Source organism: Scyliorhinus torazame, chromosome 12 (assembly GCF_047496885.1).
Source record: "Scyliorhinus torazame isolate Kashiwa2021f chromosome 12, sScyTor2.1, whole genome shotgun sequence".
Taxonomy (NCBI): domain Eukaryota; kingdom Metazoa; phylum Chordata; class Chondrichthyes; order Carcharhiniformes; family Scyliorhinidae; genus Scyliorhinus; species Scyliorhinus torazame.
The window spans coordinates 93,133,067-93,156,177 of NC_092718.1; positions in this window are offsets into that span (position 1 = coordinate 93,133,067).

Consider the following 23,111-nt stretch of genomic DNA (forward strand, 5'->3'; position numbering starts at 1 on the left):
TGCTGTTGCTTTGATCACCATGCACCCAAGAGAGAAAGAGAGCCCAAATATGGCTCCCTTTTACACCCCTGTTGGTCCCGGCCCTCTAGTGATCATGTGGTGCTACTGATGACACATTAACCCCTTGTGTACATGCACACATAGAGATCACCACAGGGCCCAATATTGTCACCTCTCGGAGTTTTTAATAATGTTCCGGAACACTCCAACTGAGAGTTCCACCTGTGGAATCCGGAAAACAGCCACGAGGTTAAGAGGATGTAATCTTAACACAGACTTATGATGCTGTTTGAACGGAGCTGGGACACCCGCTTTGGAAGAAATGGAACCAATTTGCCCCTGAATGTGTGTGTTGGGGGGGGGGGGGGGGGGGGGGGAGTGGTAAAGTGAGGACAGCTGCGTTCAGGGAATATCTCTGATGTTAAAGTGTGGCCTCTATGCTCAGTGATAGATACAAACAGCAGTTTGATAGTAACTGAGAGCTGAGAGTTACTGACCATTGCTTACTGAAGATCTACACTGAAGTTAAGGGCGTGGGCTTCGGTGATGGATATGTAATTGTTTTAATTTCTTAATTACTTGTAGGCTATATAATAAATTGTTAAGATAATTCAAATTCTGGTTTCTGCCTACCTTTTGTGTTCGGCGACTGCTGTTAATTTGCTTAAAAAAACAAACTAATGATTTCACGAGACCACAACTGAGAGCCATCAATGTAAGATTGTCATGAATCACTTGACGTATGACCAGTAGCATTTATGCCGCACAAGTGCCAGGCAATGACCTTCTCCAACAAGGGAGAACTTAACCATAGTCCCTTAACATTCAATGGCATTGCCATTGCTGAATCCCCCTCTATCAACATCCTGGGGGGGGGTTACCATTGACCAGAATCTGAACTAGACTAGCCATATAAATATTGTGGCTACAAGAGAAAGTCAGAGGCTGGGAATCCTCCAGTGAGTAACTCACCTCCTGATCTCCCAAAGCCTGCCCACAATCTATAAGTCACAAGTCATGGGTAGCACAGTGGTGCAGTGGTTAGCTCTGCTCCCTCATGAGGCCGAGGGCCCTCATTCAATCCCAGCCACAGGTCACTGTCCATGTGGAGTTTGCACATTCTCCCTATGTTTGTGTGGGTCTCATCCCCACAACCCAAAGATATGCAGGATAGGTAGAACGGCCACACCAAATTGCCCCTTAATTGGAAAAGTAAAATAAAAAATGAGAATGAGAATCACGTTACCACAGCGAGTGATTGAGTTGAACAGCATAGACACATTTAAGGAGAAAGCTGGATAAACATATAAGGGAGAAAGGAAGAGAAAGATACGATGATGGGGGTGAAATGATCAAGGATGGAAAGAGAATTAGGTGGAGCATTAACACCTTGCAAGGCGCCGATGGGCCAAATGGCCTGTTTCTGCACGGTCAGTTTTTCAGTGCAGTGTCTAGCATGGGAAGAAGTGGTTCAAAAGGAAGTTAAGTTTTCAGCTGAACATGTTGTTGAAGGATGATATTGTCAAGGTATAGCACGTTCAGGATTCATATGGTTAATGAGGGTTTCTGAAATAAAGACAGAGACATTCAGCCGGTCTGGAAGCTTCTGTGTGGAGAAAAACAGAGTTAACATTTTTAATCCAATACGATTGCTACTGAAATGAGGATTCCTGTCAATACCAAGTGCTGGGTGAAGAGACTGCAACAGGCACATGAGAGCCCACGAGGAACTGGAGAGGATTAGGAATTAGACACAGCTGGACTTGGGACCCAGGGGCAATTGCAGTGGAAACCAAATCTGATTGGTTGTTTCTGACTCCCGGTTGCGATTGATGTCGATAGGAAAGGCTGGATCTTTTGTGTTCTCTACGATATACTCACTGTCACAGTCTGCTCTCTCTGGAAGAAAATTCAGAGTATATTCCACAGAAACAAGGTTATTGGAAGAAAGAGGCTGAAAGGTTCCCCGTTGTCAATTTGCACATTTCTCATCCAAAACAACAGAACATCTCACAGTGCAGCACTCTCTCAGTGCGGACCCTCTGACAGTGCAGCGCTCCCTCAGTACTGACCCTCTGACAGAGCAGCACTCTCTCAGTACTGACCCTCTGACAGTGCAGCACTCTCTCAGTGCGGACCCTCTGACAGTGCAGCGCTCCCTCAGTACTGACCCTCTGACAGTGCAGCACTCCCTCAGTACAGACCCTCTGACAGTGCAGCACTCCCTCAGTACTGACCCTCTGACAGTGCAGCACTCCCTCAGTACTGACCCTCTGACAGTGCAGCGCTCCCTCAGTACTGACTTTCTGACAGTGCAGCGCTCCCTCAGTACTGACCCTCTGGCAGTGCAGCACTCTCTCAGTACTGACCCTCTGACAGTGCAGCACTCCCTCAGTACTGACCCTCTGACAGTGCAGCACTCCCTCAGTACTGACCCTCTGACAGTGCAGCGCTCCCTCAGTACTGACCCTCTGGCAGTGCAGCACTCTCTCAGTACTGACCCTCTGACAGTGCAGCACTCCCTCAGTACTGACCCTCTGACAGTGCAGCACTCTCAGTACTGACCCTTTGACAGTGCAGCACTCTCTCAGTACTGACCCTTTGACAGTGCAGCACTCTCTCAGTACTGACCCTCTGACAGTGCAGCACTCTCTCAGTACTGACCCTTTGACAGTGCAGCACTCTCTCAGTACTGACCCTCTGACAGTGCAGCACTCTCTCAGTACTGACCCTTTGACAGTGCAGCACTCTCTCAGTACTGACCCTCTGACAGTGCAGCACTCTCTCAGTACTGACCCTCTGACAGTGCAGCACTCCCTCAGTACTGACCCTCTGACAGTGCAGCACTCTCTCAGTACTGACCCATTGACAGTGCAGCACTCCCTCAGTACTGACCCTCTGACAGAGCAGCACACCCTCAGTACTGACCCTCTGACAGTGCAGCACTCCCTCAGATAGGATCCTTTGGCAGTGCAACACTTGCTCAGTACTGACCCTCTGACAGTCAGCACTCCCTCAGTACTGACCCTCTGACTGTGCAGCCCTCCCTCAACACGGACCCGCTGACAGTGCAGCACTCCCTCAGCACTAACCCACTGACAGTACAGCACTCCCTCAACACTGACCCGCTGACAGTGCAGCACTCCCTCAGCACTGACTCTCTTACAGTGCAGCACTCCCTCCGTATTGACCCTCAGACATGCAGCACTCTCTCAGTACTGACCCTCTAACAGTGCAGCACTCCCTCAGTACTGACCCTCTGACAGTGCAGAACTCCCTCAGTACTGACCCCTTGACAATGCAGCATTCCCTCAGCTCCAACCCTCTGACAGTGCAGCACTCCCTCAGTCCTGACCCTCTGACAGTACAGCACTCCCTCAGTACTGACCCCCTGACAATGCAGCATCCCCTCAGCTCCAACCCTCTGACAATGCAACACTCCCTCAGTACTGACCCTCTGACAATGCAACACTCCCTCAACACTGACCCGCTGACAGTGCAGCACTCCCTCATCACTGACTCTCTTACAGTGCAGCACTCCCTCAGTATTGACCCTCTGACATGCAGCACTCTCCGGTGCTGACCCTCTAACAGTGCAGCACTCCCTCAGTACTGACCCTCTGACAGTGCAGCACTCCCTCAGTACTGACCCCTTGACAATGCAGCATTCCCTCAGCTCCAACCCTCTGACAGTGCAACACTCCCTCAGCACTGACCCTCTGACAGTGCAGCACTCCCTCAGTACTGACCCCCTGACAATGCAGCATTCCCTCAGCTCCAACCCTCTCACAGTGCAGCACTCCCTCAACACTGACCCGCTGACAGTGCAGCACTCCCTCATCACTGACTCTCTTACAGTGCAGCACTCCCTCAGTATTGACCCTCTGACATGCAGCACTCTCCGGTGCTGACCCTCTAACAGTGCAGCACTCCCTCAGTACTGACCCTCTGACAGTGCAGCACTCCCTCAGTACTGACCCCTTGACAATGCAGCATTCCCTCAGCTCCAACCCTCTGACAGTGCAGCACTCCCTCAGTCCTGACCCTCTGACAGTACAGCATTCCCTCAGCTCCAACCCTCTGATAGTGCAGCACTCCCTCAGGGACACCCTGACAATGCAGCATTCCCTCAGCTCCAACCCTCTGACAATGCAACACTCCCTCAGTGCAGACCTTCTGACAGTGCAGCACTCCCTCAGTACTGACCCCCTGACAATGCAGCATTCCCTCAGCTCCAACCCTCTGATAATGCAACACTCCCTCAGTACTGACCCTCTGACAGTGCAGCACTCCCTCAGTACTGACCCCTTGACAATGCGGCATTCCCTCAGCTCCAACCCTCTGACAGTGCAGCACTCCCTCAGTACTGACCCTCTGACAGTGCAGCACTCCCTCAGTACTGACCCCCTGACAATGCAGCATTCCCTCAGCTCCAACCCTCTGACAATGAAACACTCCCTCAGTACTGACCCTCTGACAGTGCAGCATTCCCTCAGCTCCAACCCTCTGATAGTGCAGCGCTCCCTCAGTACTGACACCCTGACAATGCAGCATTCCCTCAGCTCCAGCCCTCTGACAAGGCAGCACTCCCTCAGTGCTGACCCTCTCACAATGCAGTCCTCCCTCAGTGCTCACCGTCTAACAGTGCAGTATCACACAGGATGCGGGGGACCCGAGGTTAAGGAGTAGGAAGGTGTTGAAAGCTGGGGCCGTTATATACCTCAAGGACTTGTTGGAAGAATGATGATGATTGGCTCGGGCTGATTGGAGATGGATGTGGGAGCGTGGATTTCACATGTGCCCTGGCAGGGAAAGGCCCCATGAGCCAATGTGGAGAAAGCATTTGTTAGGATTGCAGGACAGTTACAACACAGAAGGAGATAATTTGGTCCAGGGTGAGAGGTCAATGTGAAAGTGAGTCAACTTACAGAATAATACATTTGTTTCATCAGAAGCGAGGAACACTTGATCTCACAGGGAATGACCCTTTTAAATAAAAATACTATTCAGTGTAAGTTCTCTTGTTTTCCATCAATTTAACTGGAAGTTTAAGATGTCCTCAATTTCTGTTATAACCCCCACGAGGACGATCCGATTAATCTCCCCCTGAGCCTGGTGCAGTGCAAGCTCCCATGCTGAGGGGCGAAGATCCTTCAGCGGGATAGTTCCTTAGGACCTTAAAAGCCGGCCCAGGTAGGAGCCACGTTGTAGGGTAGCCCCACCTGGAACTGGGCCTGTTACTTGTAAATACTTTTCTTTAGGTAATAAATCTTTTGTATGACTCTCCCTTCCGAACTCTTCTGCGACTACAAAAATGTTAAACTACAATCAGGAGAAATGTAATAAACGTAACTGGTTTGTAGCGCACAAAGACTCTGTGAGACGAATAGAGTGAAGTCGATGAGGCTTTATTAAGCGTGTCTGTTCCCCCGCAGCTCGATAGTAGAATGGCCTGCGGGGGAGGACTCTGGCTTCTTATACTCCGCCTTCAGGGTGGAGCTAGAGGTCAACGGCCAACCAGGACCCGGGATCTGTCAGCCAATGACATTAGGGCTTCCAGTCCCACATGACCCCTAATACATACTACCACATTCACCCCTTGTCAAAATGAACCCGGCGGGGTGATGCTTCGCATGGTGGTAAGGGTTTACAGGGCTGGTCCTGGGAGGAAAACATTCATATGGCAATACAGTATGTACAATTTTGTCCTGTTTCAACTATTTACAGAAGGTATCGGGAGAAAAGCAAAGTGTTCTTGTGAAAAGTCCATATATTGATTTAGATCAACGCCACGAGTCGGTCGGGCGGTCTGGTCGTCCGTGTCGATCGCCTCAGCCCCGGTGGTGGTGGTGGTGCTTGTTCCGGTGTTGTCGTCTCCGGGAGCCTTACGGTTTCAGCTTGGGCTTTATTCCTGGTCGGGCCTGGGAGGAGGACTGATCCTCCTGGGAAGGGGGCGGTCGCGGGGTGCGGCGGTGGCAGGAAGGGGGGGGGTTGGGGGAATGGTGTCGGGGGGGTGTGTGTGTTGCCGGCGGGCGCCAGATCTCGCAGGGAGATCGTGTCCTGTCGGCCGTCGGGGTACTCCACGTAAGCGTACTGCGGGTTCGCGTGGAGGAGGTGAACCCTTTCGACCAACGGGTCCGCCTTGTGTGCCCGCACATGCTTTCGGAGCAAGATGGGTCCTGGGGCCGCCAGCCAGGTCGGCAGCGACGCTCCACAGGAGGACCTTCTAGGGAAGACAAGGAGACGCTCATGAGGCGTTTGATTAGTGCTCGTACACAATAGCGACCGGATGGAGTGGAGAGCGTCCGGGAGGACCTCCTGCCACCGTGAAACTGGGAGGTCCCTGGACCGTAGGGCCAGTAGGACGGTCTTCCAGACCGTGCCGTTCTCCCTCTCTACTTGCCCGTTCCCCCGGGGGTTGTAGCTGGTCGTCCTGCTTGAGGCTATGCCCTTGCTGAGCAGGAACTGGCGCAGCTCGTCACTCATGAAAGAGGACCCCCTGTCGCTGTGGACGTATGCGGGGCAACCGAACAGTGTGAAGATGGTGTTCAGGGCTTTAATGACTGTGGCCGCGGTCATGTCAGAGCAGGGGATGGCGAATGGGAAGCGGGCGTACTCGTCCACCATATTAAGGAAGTATGTGTTGCGGTCGGTGGAGGGGAGGGGCCCTTTGAAATCCAGGCTAAGGCGTTCAAAGGGGCGGGAAGCCTTAATCAGGTGCGCACCATCCGGCCTGAAAAAATGCGGTTTGCATTCTGCGCAGATGTGGCAGTCCCTTGTGACTGTACGGACCTCCTCTAAAGAGTATGGGAGGTTGCGGGACTTTGTAAAGTGGAAAAACCGAGTGACCCCCGGGTGGCAGAGGTCCTCGTGGAGGGTTTGGAGGCGGTTAATTTGTGCGTTGGCACATGTGCCGCGGGATAGGGCATCGGACGGCTCGTTCAGCTTTCCGGGACGATACAAGATCTCGTAGTTGAAGGTGGAGAGCTCGATCCTCCACCGTAAGATCTTGTCGTTTTTGATTTTGCCCCGCAGTGTATTATCGAACATGAAGGCTACCGACCGTTGGTCGGTGAGGAGAGTGAATCTCCTGCCGGCCAGGTAATGCCTCCAATGTCGCACCGCTTCCACTATGGCTTGGGCTTCCTTTTCCACTGAGGAGTGGCGGATTTCTGAAGCGTGGAGGGTTCGGGAGAAAAAGGCCACGGGTCTGCCCGCTTGGTTAAGGGTGGCCGGTAGAGCTACGTCGGAGGCGTCGCTCTCGACCTGGAAGAGGAGGGACTCGTCGATGGCGTGCATCGTGGCCTTTGCGATATCCGCTTTGATGCGGTTGAAGGCCTGGCAAGCCTCTGTCGACAGAGGGAAGGTCGTGGTCTGTATTAGGGGGCGGGCCTTGTCTGCGTACTGGGGGACCCACTGGGCGTAGTATGAAAAAAACCCCAGGCAGCTTTTCAGGGCTTTTGAGCAGTGCGGGAGGGGAAATTCCATGAGGGCACGCATACGTTCGGGGTCGGGGCCTATTATCCCATTGCGCACTACGTAGCCCAGAATGGCGAGCCGGTTGGTGCTAAAAACGCACTTGTCCTCGTTGTACGTGAGGTTCAAGGCTTTGGCGGTCTGGAGGAATTTTTGGAGGTTGGCGTCGTGGTCCTGCTGGTCGTGGCCGCAGATGGTTACATTGTCGCGATACGGGAGCGTGGCCCGCAACCCATGTTGATCAACCATTCGGTCCATCTCCCGTTGGAAGACCGAGACACCGTTTGTGACGCCAAATGGGACCCTTAGGAAATGGTATAATCGCCCGTCTGCCTCGAAGGCTGTGTACTTGCGGTCACTTGGGCGGATGGGGAGCTGATGGTAGGCGGACTTGAGGTCCACGGTGGAGAAGACTTTATATTGGGCAATCCGATTGACCATTTCGGATATGCGGGGGAGAGGGTACGCGTCTAGTTGTGTGTACCTGTTGATGGTCTGGCTATAGTCTATGACCATCCTTTGTTTCTCCCCTGTCTTCACTACTACCACCTGTGCTCTCCAGGGACTATTGCTGGCCTGGATTATGCCTTCCTTTAGTAGCCGCTGGACTTCGGACCGAATGAAGGTCCGGTCCTGGGCGCTGTACCGTCTGCTCCTAGTGGTGACGGGTTTGCAATCCGGGGTGAGGTTCGCAAAAAAGGACGGGGGTTGCACCTTGAGGGTTGCGAGGCCGCAGATAGTGAGTGGGGGTATTGGGCCGCCGAATTTGAACGTAAGGCTCTGTAGATTGCACTGGAAATCTAATCCCAGTAATGTGGGGCGCAGAGTTGGGGAAGGACGTGTAGTTTGTAGTTTTTGAACTCCCTCCCCTGCACCGTTAGGGTAACTATGCAGAAACCTTTGATCTGTACGGAGTGGGATCCTGCAGCTAGGGAGATCTTTTGTGCGCTGGGATAGGTGGTCAAGGAACAGCGTCTTACCGTGTCGGGGTGGATAAAGCTCTCCGTGCTCCCGGAGTCGACTAGGCATGGTGTCTCGTGCCCGTTTATTAGCACCGTTGTCGTCGTCGTCTGGAGTGTCCGGGGCCGAGCTTGATCGAGCGTTATTGAAGCGAGACGTGATTGTAGTAGTGGAGCGTCTTCCTCGAACCCCGTGGAGCCGTCGACACTGGGGTCCGTTGTTGCCGTCCAAGATGGCGTCGGGGATGAACAAAATGGCCACCCCCATGCGTCATACAGGTCTGGGGTGGTCCAAGATGGCGGCGCCCTTCCTCCCCTCGTGGTGGCCGGGACCCAAAATGGCGGCGTCTGCGGGTCGCACATGGGGCGCTGGGGGGGTTGGGGAGCGTTAGGATCACGCGGGGCTCCCTCATCTCTGGGGACAGCGGTGGTCGGGACCCAAATTGGTAGCGCGGCGGGTCATACGTGGGGCGCGGGGGGGGTTTGGGGAGCGTAAGCGGCGTGCAGGGCTCCCTGTTCTCCCGGGACCGCGGTGGTCGGGACCCAGAGTGGCTGCGCCTGCGGGTCGTACATGGGGCGCTGGGGGGGGGTTGGGGAGCGTAAGCGGCATGCAGAGCTCCCTGTTCTCCCGGGACAGCGGCGACCTCGCGGGACCGGCACACAACCGCGAAATGGCCCTTTTTCCCGCAGCTCTTGCAGATTGCTGCGCGGGCCGGGCAGCGCTGCCGGGGGTGTTTCGCCTGGCCGCAGAAATTGCAGCGGGCGCCCCCGGTGCGACTTGGCGTTTGGACCGCGCAAGCCTGTGGGGTGTCCGGGGGTGGGGGTGGGTTTGTCGCGACGGGTACATACGGAGCCCAATGGGCTGCCGCGCGGTCGGGGCCGTAGGCACGGGTATTTTGCGCGGCCACGTCTAGGGAGGCTGCTAGGGCCCGTGCCTCTGAGAGTCCGAGCGACTCTTTTTCTAGAAGTCTTTGGCGGATTTGGGAGGAATTCATACCTGCCACAAAAGCATCGCGCATTAACATGTCCTTGTGTTCATTTGCGTTCACCAAAGGGCAGCTGCAGGCTCGTCCCAAAATCAGCAGCGCGGCGTAGAATTCGTCAATCGATTCTCCGGGACCTTGCCGTCTCGTCGCGAGCTGGTAGCGAGCGTAGATTTGGTTAACTGGGCGGACATAGAGACTTTTCAGTGCTGCGAACGCCGTCTGGAAATCCTCCGCGTCTTCGATGAGGGAGAAAATCTCCGTGCTTAACCTCGAGTGCAGGACCTGTAGTTTTTGGTCTTCTGTGACCCGGCCAGTGGCCGTTCTGAGGTAGGCCTCGAAACAAGTCTGCCAGTGCTTGAAAGCTGCTGCCGCGTTCACTGCGTGGGGGCTGATCCTCAGGCATTCCGGGATGATCCTGAGCTCCATAGTCCTTTTTAGGCACGCTTAATAAATTGTAGCGCACAAAGTCTCCGAGAGACGAATAGAGTGAAGTCGATGAGGCTTTATTAAGCGTGTCTGTTCCCCCGCAGCTCGATAGTAGAATGGTCTGCTGGGGAGGACTCCGGCTTCTTATACTCCGCCTTCAGGGCGGAGCTAGAGGTCAACGGCCAACCAGGACCTGGGATCTGTCAGCCAATGACATTAGGGCTTCCAGTCCCACATGACCCCTAATACATACTACCACATGGTTTAAAGGAGAAAGGTGTCATTTTGGGCTCTGCACTATCAATTCAAGGCATTAGCCAACATGGTGGCCATGTTAATGTAATGTTAACACAACAATGTCACTTCCTGTATGTGGTGAACCACTGTATGAGGGGATGTAAGGTAGGACCTGCACTGCAGGTTCGCCGGTAGCCCCTGCCGGCTGGCTCCGCCCACTAAGAACTGTATAAATATGCTTGACCTCCATTGCCCTGCCACTTCGCCAGCTGCATCAGGAGGCCACGCATCTGACTGCAATAAAGCCACAGTTGTACTCAATCTGCGTCTTTGTGCAATTGACTGCACATCACTGTGGAGATGCATTTTCCGCAAAGGGATTTATTTGCTGCTTGTAAGGAGTGGAAAGCTCAATTCTCCAAAAGCTTGACAATTTCTGGATCCCCAGCTCTCTGCTCCCTCTCCTGAATCCCCAGCTTTCCCCTCTCCGGAATCCCCAAATTTCTCTCCACTCTCCCTTGCCCCCAACTCATCTCCCTGCACTGTTGAAACCCCAACTCTCAGCACAAATATTATTTCTCACAAAGCAGAACTGGTTTCATCAGTGAAATTAGGAAATACATTGTAAATATAAATGGTGGTAGAAGCTTGGAACTGTCTTCCTCAACTGACAATTAATGTTTGATCAATTGCTCATTTGATATCTGAGATCAATAAACCCCCACTGTCTGTCATGCCTCCATGTTTGGTATCACTGGCAAAGTTTGAAATCTTATTCTGCATTCCAATATCCAGGTCCTTTATAAATATATCAAAAGATTATTGAACATTTCTGAAAGACAACACGTGCTGTCCAAAATGTTTGTCTTGCGCACATAAGGACAATTTGTTACTATACCATGTAAAGTGAACAATAATTTATACTTCATGTGAAGAGAGTGCTGATTGGTTGGCAAATGGACCCTGATTTCCAGAGGCAATGGAGAATGCACCAATAAAATAATGGCTGACGGTTAACTGCCAAGATTTGTTTCAAATCAAACTAGTTGAACCTGATTGGTCAAGGTTTCACCCGAGGAAGGAGCAGTGCTCCGAAAGCTAGTGATTCGAAACAAACCTGTTGGACTTTAACCTGGTGTTGTAAGACTTCTTACTGTGCCCACCCCAGTCCAACGCCGGCATCTCCACATCCTGATTGGTCAAGATAGTGCCCTGGGGCATAAGCCAGAGAATGGCTATTGCCTCTTATGTTCAGTTGAAACAGGTGCAATGTGTGCACTGGTTGTTTCTGTCTGCAAAGAATAGGGCCCTGTATTTTAATATATGTAGCTTCTAGTTCACGTAAATGAACCACACTGTGAGCTGAACTGATAATCTTAATTTGGTTGTCAGTATAATTCTTCGCGCTAAACATTGGGAACCAGCACTGGTCTACAATCCTCTAATCTGAAAAATAGCTGAACAACACAAGACACTGTTTTTTATCCTTAAGCCTAGTTTTTAAACAAACTGACACTGACACTCCAATTCCATTAGCTTCAATTTTGTTAACCAGCCTTTTTTTTCAATCACTGCAATTCATTCCACCCGTTTTGAGCATTTTTATCTTCAATATATTTCCAGTCTCTTTCCATAATTACTGTAAAACAAATTATGTTGTGATCACTATTAGCTTCTTGCTTCCCTATGGTAAGACACTCCACTTTGCAAATTTTACAGGGCTTCCCTCCTTGCTGGACCAATTGTTGATGTTATTTCCATGGTGTTGTTGAAGTTTAATTTTTTTTGAAAAATATTTTATTGAGGCATTTATGTTATACATTTTAACACAGTGGGCAACCACACCCCCCAAAACTAGCCAACATGGCTTACACCAGGCATTGTCAAACTCGGGGGCGCGACCCGCGGGGGGGGGTTGCGAGCGGGTGTCGGGAAGGTCGCGGAGCCGTCCGTCGCGGCGCTCCCGATCGCACAAACTTGCGCGCAACAGCCGCAGCAGCCGGCTGTTAATAACGCCGGCTGCAAGCACCCTTCAAAATGGCCACGAAAATGTAGAAATAATGCGGCCGTACTGCGCATGCGTGCCAGAGCGTCAGAGCACATGCGCAAAACTATGCACATGCGCGCCGATGATCGGGCATGCATGCACAGTGCGGCCGCTTTTTTTAAAAACGGTCGCAGCCTTATTTTTTACAAGTTTGGGCGGGTTTTATTCATTTATTTTATTTTTATTTTTTTCATTTATTTTACTCATTTTATTTTTTATTTTTTTCAAGTTCGGAGGGTTTTATTTGATATAATTTTACAGGAAAAAAATGCAGAACTTTGGACAGATGGAGACTCCATACTTTCCGACACCGGATGGCTTCACCTTCATCCACCAGGTTCCATTGGAGGAGCGTGTAGGATCCAAAGGGATCCAAAACCATTTTCTCCATTTTTGTCAGCAGCAAACAAAGTAAGAGAAAATGGTGGGTCGCGAAGGTCGGCCGGCGTGGGTCGCGAAGGTCGGCTGGCGTGGGTCGTGAAGGTTGGCCGGGTTGGGTTTTGGTCGGTTGGTAAAAATGGGTCTCCGGAAAAAAGTTTGAAGGACACTGGCTTATAACACCTCAACAAAAAATCCCCTCCAGCCCGCCCCCACCGTGTCCGCCTCCCCCTGCCTCCTCTTTTTAAAAGAAAATATTTTTATTGGCATTTCTCATATTTATAAACAGTTGTATACATATACATCAGATTTTTCTCACCCGTGCTAATTTCCTTTATCATACAGAGAGGTTTATTTTGTCCTTCGGTTAACTGACCCTATGTGCATTTCGTTGCCCTCTGGATTGGTCCATGGTTCCTCCCCCTTCCCCGTTGTTTTCCCCTCCCTCCCTCCCCACTCTCCCTCCCTCCACCCCCCCTCCCCCCCGTCCCTCCCTCCCTCCCTTATTCTCCCCCCCACCACCTGGCTTCGGCTGTGCTTTTCTTTTATTTTCCGGACAGAATGGAAAAAAAAAGGAGGGGGTTAGCCCTCCCCCCATATCTCGTGGGTAGTACCTCATCTATCTTGGTGGTTTAAAAAATATATATTCTTATTGGCTTACTCCTCGTTGCTGGCCTCAAACAGGTTTTGGAACAGACCGACAAACTGTCCCCAAGTATCCACAAAGCCTTCCTCTGACTCTCGGGTGGCGTACTTCAGGTGGAGAAATTCCGAGAGGTCAGCGAGCCAGTCTGCAGCTGTGGGTGGTGCTGCCGATCGCCAGCCGAGCAGGATTCTCCGGCGTGCGATTAGGGAAGCGAAAGTTAGGGCATTCGCCCCCTTCCTCATGTGTAACTCTGGCTCCTCCGATACCCCGAAGATTGCCACTCTCAGGCATGGCTTCACCCTCACCCTCACAACCTTGGACATTGCCTAGGAGAAGGCTGTCCAGAACCCAGCAAGCTTGGGGCAAGCCCAAAACATGTGGTTGTGGTTGGCCGGGCCCCTGTGGCACCGCTCACATTTGTCCTCCACCTCCGGGAAGAACCTGCTCATTCGGGTTCTGGTCAGGTGCGCTCTGTGCACCACTTTGAGCTGCATTAGGCTTAGCCTTGCGCAGGAGGAGGTGGAGTTAGCCCTGCTCAGTGCTTCGCTCCAGAATCCCCACCCTATCTCTGTCCCCAGTTTGTCCTCCCATTTTTGTCTGGTCTTGTCCAGTGGAGTCCGGGCACTGTCCAGTAGCTGTCTGTATATTTTCCAACATAGCCCCTCCTTCTCGTTGCTTGTGCCTATCAGGTCCTCTGTTAGTGTGGTTTCTGGGGCCCCGGGGTACCCTACTGCCTCTTTGCAGATGAAGTGCTTTACTTGGAGCTGTCTCATTTCCTGTCCTTTTGCTAGTTTCCACTTCCTCGTCAGTTCCTCCAGTGTCACCAGTCTGTGCCCTACGTAGAAGTCCCCGACCGTCAGTGTGCCCCCGTCCCGCCTCCATCTTTTGAAGGTGGTATCTAGCATTGCTGGGGGGAATCTGTGATTGCCGCTTCCGCATATGGGAGCCATGAGGGACATTTTGGTTATCCCGAAGTGTTGTCTCAGCTGGGTCCACGTTCTCAGCGTGGCCGCTACCACTGGGTTCGTTGTGTATCTTGTTGAGGGGGATGGGAGTGCTGCGCTGCTGTAGCCAGTGCCCGGAGGGTCATTCCTTTACAGAATGCCTCCTCCATTTGTACCCAATCTGTGTCGGGTTCTTGTACCCATCCCCTCACTCTCTCTGCCATTGCTGCCCAGTGGTAGTATTGTAGGTTTGGTAAGGCCAAGTCCCGTTTAATTTTCCTTCTTTGCAGTGTCTGTTTGGGGATTCTCGGGTTCTTATCCCCCCCCCACCCAAATGCCATGGTTAGACTGTCCACGTTTTGGAAAAAGGTTTTGGGGATGATGGAACATTATGGATCTAAACAGGAAGAGGAATCTTAGCAGTACGTTCATCTTGATCGTCTGCACTCTCCCTGCCAGGGAGAGTGGGAGTGAGCCCCACCTTTGAAGGTCTTTTCTTACTTCCTCCACCGGGCTGGTCAGGTTCCACTTGTGGATCTGTGTCAAGTCTCTGGCTATCTGGATCCCCAGGTAGCGGAATCTGTTCTGGGCTGTTTTGAACGGGAGCCCCTCCAGCTCTCTCCCTCCCCCATTTGGGTTCACTGGGAATGCCTCGCTTTTGCCCAGGTTAAATTTGTAGCCCGAGAAGGTTCCAAACTCTTTCAGTATTTGCAATATTGCCTTCAGTCCCTGCTGTGGCTTTGAGACATAGAGGAGCACGTCATCTGCATAGAGTGAAACTCTGTGCTCTCTGTCTCCTCTCCGGATTCCCTTCCAGCTTTTTGCGTCCCGCAGGGCTATCGCCAGGGGTTCGATCGCTAGCGCGAACAAGAGTGGGGACAGAGGGCAGCCCTGTCTTGTTCCTCTCTGTAGCTGGAAGTATTCAGAGCTGGTGGTGTTAGTTCAGACACTCGCTTTGGGAACGTTGTACAGGAGCCTCACCCAGGCGGTGAACCCCGCTCCTAGCCCAAACTGTTCCAGTACCTCGAGGAGGTATTTCCATTCGACTCTGTCGAAGGCCTTTTCTACATCCAGGGAGACGATCACCTCTGGTGTTCTCTTCCCGAGGGGGGGGGGTGGGTCATTATTACGTTCAGCAGCCGCGTGATGTTCGCTGTGAGCTGCCTACCCTTGACAAAGCCCGTTTGGTCCTCTGCGACCACCTCTGGTACACAGCCCTCCAGCCTTTTGGCTAGGACCTTTGTGAGTATTTTCACATCCACGTTCAGCAGTGAACTGGGTCTGTATGATCCACATTCCGTCAGGTCTTTATCTTTTTTGGGTATCAGTGAAATTGTGGCCTGTGCTAGCGTGGGGGTAGGGTGCCCCTTGCCAGTGAGTACGCGAAGATGTCCCTTAGGTGTGGGGCCAGGACTGGTGCAAATGTTTTGTACAGGTCCGCCGGGAAAACGTCTGGTCCCAGTGCCTTCCCCGCCTGCATGGAGTTGATGCTCTCCATGATTTCTCCCAGATCTATTGGGCTTCCAGCTCCCCCCTTCTTCTTCCCCCACGACTGGTAGTTCCAGTCCTTCTAGGAACTGTTTCATCCCCGTTGGTGCCTCCTCTTTTTAACCCCCCTGCAGACAGATTAGTTCTTTCCAAAGAAGTCGATAAACGGCTGCTACCACTGGGCAAACCCTACCATCGAGCCCCTCAGAGCGAACTTAATTTTCTGAAGCCTGAGAAACCCCACCATGTCACTCACCCACACCCCGGACTGGCCAGCAAGATCCGTCTCTGGGCTACCAGGGAAGCAAAGGCCAAGACATCAGCCTCTCTTGCCCCCTGGACTCCCGGGTCTTCAGACACACCAGAAATCGACACCTTTGGACTCGGAACCAACCTTACTGTCAGAATCTCTGACATAACATCAGCAAAACCCCTGCCAGAATCCCCCAAGCTTCGGACATGCCCAAAACATATGGACATGATTCGCATTAACTCTCCTCAGGGCATCCTCCCATGACCGAACCTCTAGCTCCCTACCCAACTCTTCCTCACATTTCTGCTTCACCTCCCTATCGGGGCTCCCTCCTGTTTTGTTATGTTTCCTTTGTAACATAAGCGGCTTCCTTGTGTTGCATTTGTCAAGGAAGGTCGAGATGTGTAAATAACTTCAACTCATTTATTTACACTATGTACACTTTTATAACTTGAGTTCGACACTACTGCTAATCCTATTATAGCTACCCAAACTGACTGACCAGCTGCTGTCTTCCATGTGGTGGGTGTAATATTGAATCAACCCTGTGCCTCTCCTCACTGACTGTCTCCACTGGCCAAAGGGGCTGATCATGTGTGTGGTGTCCTTTATGTATGGGTTGGTGTAATGCCCCCCTGTGGTCGTGTCACCTCCTTGTGTATCGTGAATGTCCATTGGTCGCCTCCCATGTAACTTATCTATTGGTTGAGTGTGTGTGTGTGATGTTTCTGGTGCTCCCTCTAGTGTCTGTCTAGCTTACATGTATTTACAGTGATGCATATCACCACATCCTCCCCTTTTTAATATGTTCATATTTTCTGTACAGTTTAAGAAAAACTGAACAAAGAACAGGTAGAGAATGTAAGGTATATACAAGACATGGGAACGGTGATTAAACAATAAGTCCAAATCATTCATGTGAGCCCGTAAACCATCAATCATCATGGTCAAATGTCTCTCTTGGTTATGAACGCCATCAACAGGAACCAAGAAGTGGTTGAATCACTGCGCTGTCCGCTTTGGAGTCTTTTTCTTTTTAAAAAATGTTTGTGGTGGTGCTGTCGGGTGGCATCTTGTAGCTGATAGGTCGTTGACATTGAAGAGGTACCATCAACAGTATCATTCGAGGTCATGGATGTGCCAGATGTTGAAGTCGGATGAGACTGTGCATACTGGTTCTGGCCACATGCTGTGCTGGAAGGGTGATTCTGCTGAGAAGCGTTGAAGCATGTCGCTTTGGAGACAGAATTGCTGCTCGCATCAATGTCTGGTGATGGTGTGAAACTAGAACCTTGCATCTGATAGGAATATGCTGTCTGGCCAGGCTGTGGTGCAGCAAATCCTGGGCAGTAACTAAGGCATCCAGTCTGTAGTGCAGATTGCGCTGGCGGTAGTCCTCCTTCGGTCTTGATTCCATTAGTGGGCAATCCGTAGTGCTGGCCTGTTTGAGAATATGCTGCATAGACTGCTGGCTGCTGCAGGCTTGAATACTGGGTTTGTCCAGCATGAGCTGTCATTGGCCGCACTGTCGGTGTGGAACAAATGTGTGGACATAGCTGTGGTGAAAATTGGTGTATTCCTCTTGGACTGTAGCTGCTGCTTGTTATTACTGACCCAGTGTGATTGTCACGGGATCCATCTCCTGTCGTTGTGGCATCTGCTGTCACCCTGAGCGTGCAATCACTGAGGTTGCGACACTGCCTGTCTGGAGTAAAGTCTGGCTTACGTGAATCAGAGTCGGCGTTTGGTTGCTCCCCATCTGGAGTCTGGTCTGTTTTTTGTTGATGCTCCCCGTCCGGAGTCTTAGCAGGTTCACTGGAGTCAGCTGAGATTTCTTGAAGCTGCACGTCTGGAGTCGGAACATGCAGGAATGCATTGACTAGTGGAGAGATTTGAGCAATTGAGGGTGGAAGTAGTGTGGTGTCACCGGAGTCACCAGTGGTCTCACCATGATCGTCGAGTGCCTCTGTACGCACCAGCTGAGGTCTGTCACTTTGCACCTTTTGTGGGATGCTGTCGTCACTCGTTGCACATACCGTGGGTAGATCCTCAGTAGCTGCTTGCTGTTCACGAGGGTTGGGTAAATTGTCAGAGTTTTCATCTGGTGGTGCAAACAATGTGGGTGGACTGTCATTGTCTTGCCGTTGTCCTTCATTTGGGCTTTTCTTCTTTGGAATTTTAAATCTTCCCCCAGACATTACAGAACCTTGTTCATTTCCCTCAATTTCTCCCATATGTAGGGCATCAAATGTTAGATCCAATGTTTCTTTTGTCATTGTACTAGTTTCCAAAGAACAGTCCATTTCGATTTTCTTCTCAGTTACTTCATATGCATCCTTTTCTAATTTACATGCCTCCATAGTCTCTGGCTCTGATTTTGCTGGGATTGGCACAGTCACCATCTCTCTTTTACTGTTCTCAATTGCCCACATTCTACTCCCCAGACATAAATGCTTAATCTCTGGAGTTAATGTGGTACAATGGATAATTGGGTCGACCTTATCTGCATCTTCACCATCACTGGAAAGCACAATTGGTCACTTAAAACTGCTGCGGGTTTTAAGTGCTTTATCTGGCTACTCGATGTCGGTGTCCTCAGGATTCTTGCTCCAATGTTCTGCTCATTTATCAGTGGAGTGTGCAGAGGTTCAATGCGATTAATATTCCCATCAGGGGTTGAAGAGTCATTACTGACTAACTGCTGGTCTCTGTAGTTGGGACTTTGCGGTTTTGTGTTGAAGGGAGACAGTTGTCCCTGCTGTAGATATGATTCAGGTTGTGTTATTTCCATTAAATGAGGATCAATGTCTTGTCCATTTTTTCGATCCGTACTAAAGCAATGGCAATTTTCAGTCTGCTCCTTGCAAGTTAGACATACAAGCAATTTCTTTAGCAAATCCTCAGCATCCTTCTGTGACTGTGCAGCATTATTAATATCTCTTCGGCTAGAATGATCCTGAAGATCAGCGCATAATCCTTTTTTCTTCGGGCTTGGAAGAGGCGATTCCTTTGGCTTGTCTTCATTTGGGCTGAACAGTCATCAGCGCTGTGCCCTTCATTGTAGCATGATAGACCGTCATGGTCGTCCTGCTGTGCAGTGGAGCGTGGTAGACTGTTATAGCCTTCTTGCTGTTTACGTGAGCATGGCAGACTTGCATCGTCTGCCGCTAGTTGGTCAGAGGAATTGCTAGACCCTCATAGACTTGTTCCTGCAAGGACTGCGCATTGGAGTCATGCGTTTCTGCAATTGTGAAGTCTGTCCACGAGCTTGCTGTGGAGTCTTGTGACACTGGAGTCACGTCTTGTTCCGGCAAGGACTGCGGTGTGGAGTCTTGCATGTCTTCTTTCGTAGAGTCGGGAACCCTGAGCGGGGCGTGGACCACGCTCTGTGTGGCAGCAGGCCGCTCTCTGTGGGCTTGTACCGCTTTCTGTCTCTTAATTTCAGGCTGCAGCATCATCCTGCACTGATGAGTTGGGACGTCATATCTGCTGGGTTGAAGATCCTCAAATCCGAAAAATATATCCGCATCTGCATCGGATTCAATGCGGGGGTCGCCAATGTGCAACACAAAAGGTTCGTCCGGGTCGTAGTCGTCTAGGACCATGGAGCTGTCATTGGGCTCGCGAGGTCCAGAAAAAATGTAAAGATCGGTATCGAAGTATTCGAGGTCAGAATCATCGGTTTGTGCGTAGGTAACTGCTTGTTGCAGGGTTCTTCGGAGGTTAAATTCATTTCCTGGTTCAATTTGAGGCATTGTGCTGTCATTCCAGGTGAAGGAAGGTTGTTTTACAGCTTTAAAAGATTTTTTCTTTGATTTGGAACGTCTCCCCTTTAAATTGGTGCGGTCTGGGGCCTCTGACGTCATGACGCGCGTGACGTAGCACGTAGGAAGCGATTGCGCATGTGCAGATTGCTGTTCCTTTACCGATGGCTGTTTTCTTGATTGCGCTTGCACGGCGTCTCGCGCATGCGCAAACGAACCTCCCGGTTCTGCGCACTTCTCGCGCAACTGCGCTAGTGTAGTCCCTTTAGCAAGATGGCCGCCGACCTCGACCCAAATCGTTCTCTGGTCCGGGATTTCGGCCTCGAGATGAGTACTGGCGCTTCTCCTACCTTTCCTTGCCGATTGGAGTGTGTCTTCCTCACAGTATTTGCCGAATTTGTCCAGGACTGCCTGGAAGTCGTACCTGTTTTGCCCCTTGGAGAACTTGAATTTTTAAAAGATTTCCTCTGCTTTTGCACCGGTGATGGTGAGGAGAAACTCTATTTTTTCATTATCGGCCAGGTCTCTAAGTTCGGCTGCCACCAGGTAGAATTCAAACGTTTGCTGGAATCGCTGCCAGTTTTCGCGGAGATCGCCGTGGCACTGGAGCGGCTGCGGAATCGGGAGCCCGTACATCTTGCCTGGGCATTGCTGGTTGTCACTGTACGCTGAGGTATGGCTATCTGGATTTAAGCAGTTCACTACTGGTACCATGTTTTGTTATGTTTCCTTTGTAACATAAGCGGCTTCCTTGTGTTGCATTTGTCAAGGAAGGTCGAGACGTGTGAATGACTTCAACTCATTTATTTACACTATGTACACTTTTATAACTGGAGTTCAACACTACTGCTAATCCTATTGTAGCTACCTAACTGACTAACCAGCTGCTGTCTTCCACGTGGTGGGTATAATCTTGAATCAACCCTGTGCCTCTCCTCACTGACTGTCTCCACTGGCCAAAGGGGCTGATCATGTGTGTGGTGTCCTTTATGTATGGGTTGGTGTAATGCCCCACTGTGGTCGTGTCACCTCCTTGTGTATCGTGAATGTCCCCTGGTCGCCTCCCATCTAACTTATCTATTGGTTGAGTGTGTGTGTGTGTGTGATGTTTCTGGTGCTCCCTCTAGTGTCTGTCTAGCTTACATGTATTTACAGTGATGCACATCACCACACTTCCCACTTCATCAGCTCTTTGTAAATTTCCAATACCTTCTCCTCGCCTACTCACACTTTCAACACCACCTTATCCTGTAGCCCCTGGGGTGGCAGATGCAGAAAGGTCGATACCTGTCTTCGTACAAAGGCTCTCACGTGCAAGTAATGGAACCCGTTTCCACCGGGCAGCTCAAATTCCTCCTTCAACGCTTCCAAGCACGGAAAGCCCCTGTCTATAAACAAATCCCCAAACCACGCGATCCCCACCCGCTGCCACCCCCAAAACCCCCCATCCAGCCCTCCCGGACCAAACCGGCGATTGCCACATATCGGTGCCCAAACCGAAGTCGCCTCCAACCCGATGTGCTGCCGCCACTGTCCCCACACCCTCAGGGCCACCACCACTCCTGGGATTGTTGAGTACCTGGCTGGCAGGAATGGCAGAGGCGCCATGAACAGTGCCCCCAAACCCGTGTCCTCACATGGGTCTGCCTCCATCCGCTCCCGCACCTCCCCCTCCCCCACTCCCATTGCAATATTCGTCACCCAGTAGTAGTTTATAAAGTTCAGGAGAGCCAGCCAGCCTCCCCCCCACCGACCCCCCCCCCTCCACCGACCCACACCGACCCCGCTCCAGCAGCACCTTCTTCACCTGCAGGGTTTTACCCACCCACACAAACCCTGAAATCACTACGTTCACCTTCCTAAAAAACGCCTTGGGAATAAAATTTGGGAGGCTCTGAACATGAACAAGAATCTCGGGAGGACTGTCTGAACCCTCCCCGCCAATGACAACGGGAGCGCATCCACTTCCTAAAGTCTCACTTCATCTGCTCAACAACCGAGCCAAATTTAAATATGCTGCTGCTCCCACCCCGCACCACCTGAATGTCCAAGTTCCGAAAGCTCTCCCCGCCCCACCACCTTGAACGGCATCTCCCCCAATCTCTCCTGCTGCTCCCTCGTTTGAATCGGAAAGATCTCACTCTTCCCCATGTTCAATTTATACCCCGAAAACCGACCGAATTCCACTAAGATCCCCAATACCTCCCAACGGGTCCGAAATGTACAACAACAAATCCTTTGCATAGGGCAAGACCCTATGCTCCACCTCCCCGTACTAACCCCTGCCAGTCCCTTGTCACTCTCAACGCCATCGCCTGTGGCTCTATAGTCAAGGCAAAGAGCAATGGGGAGAGTGGACATCCCTGCCTCAACTCCCGATGCAGCCTGAAATAATCCGAGCTCACCCGGTTTGTCTGCACTCTCGCCACCAGTGCCTGGTACAGCAGTCGGACCCAGTCCACAAAACCCTGCCCAAACCCAAACCGCCCAGACGCCCACAAATAGTCACACTCCATCCAATCGAAGGCCTTCTCCGCATCCATGGCGACCACCACCTCCAAATTCCGTCCCTCGGGATATCATTATCACATTTAATAATCTAATGTTGGCCGACAGATGCCTCCCCTTCACGAACCACGTCTGATCCTCCTCTATCACCCCCAGCACACAGTCCTCAATTCTCAAGGACAAGATCTTGGCCAATAACTTGCGTCCACATTTAACAGTGAGACTGTGCTATAGACACACAATGCTCCGGATCTTTATCCCATTTTAGAATCAAGGAGATCGAGGCCTGAGATAATGAGCGCTCCCTTGCCTCATTAAATGCCCTCACCAACAAGGGTCCCATTACCCCCGAAAACTTTTTATAAAACTCCACTGGGTATCCGTCCAGGCCCTGGGCCTTGCCCGACTGCATCACCTCCAGCCCTTCCAGCACTTCTACCAGCCCAATGGGCGCTCCCAGCCCCTCCACCAGGTCCTCCTCTACCCTTGGGAACTCCAACTCCTGCAAAAACCGCCTTATCCCCTCCATCCTGGCTGGGGTTCCTACTCACACAGCTTACTATAAAAATCCCGAAATACCCCATTCGCCCCCACTGGGTCCAAGACCATGTTGCCCCGCCCCTGTCCCTCACTTTCCCGATCTCCCTCGCTACCTCCTGTTTCCCCAATTGATGCGCCAACATCCTGCTCGCCTTCTCCCCATATTCGTAAACCACCCCCCTCGCCCTCTTCAGCTGCCCAACCTCCTTCCCCGTGGATAAAAGCCTAAACTCCATCTGCAGGTTTTGCTGCTCCTTCAACAGCCCCGCCTCCGGGGCCTCCGAATACATCCTATCCATCTGCAAGATCTCCTCCACTAGCCTCTCCACCTCCAACCACCCTCACTACTGACTTCAATGCCTCACACAACATGGCCCCCGAAACCTCCCCCGTGTCGTTCAGCTCCATCATTTTTGTTAATTGATTGATTTTTGTTTTATAAAAAGAGTCTATTTAGAG